This window comes from Myotis davidii, unplaced genomic scaffold (genome assembly GCF_000327345.1).
Source record: "Myotis davidii unplaced genomic scaffold, ASM32734v1 scaffold1314, whole genome shotgun sequence".
In the NCBI taxonomy this organism is placed as follows: Eukaryota; Metazoa; Chordata; class Mammalia; order Chiroptera; family Vespertilionidae; genus Myotis; species Myotis davidii.
In genome coordinates this window covers 608,565-608,848 of record NW_006285250.1, presented here as the reverse complement: position 1 = coordinate 608,848, position 284 = coordinate 608,565, and positions in this window count along the sequence as shown.

Genomic DNA, 284 nt, shown 5'->3' with positions numbered 1-284 from the left:
ATTGACACTGCAGGAGGAGCCGGTGCCGCTGCCTCTCGCCCTCCTCTGAACGTGTGCGTGTGCGCGCGTGTGGCTGCTCCTCCAGCCCCAGCCCGAACGCAAATACTCCACCGAGGCGCGGGGAACCCGGGAGGAGACGAGGAAAACGGAGGGCGAAATCAGAGTCTGCAAGGCTTGACAGCTCCTCTTTCAGCGTCCAAGGTGGGCGGAATGTCCAACAAAAAGGTCGAAAAATGTGGATCGATTTCAAGCACCCCTTTCCTTCACCCAACCCCGGAGCCTGG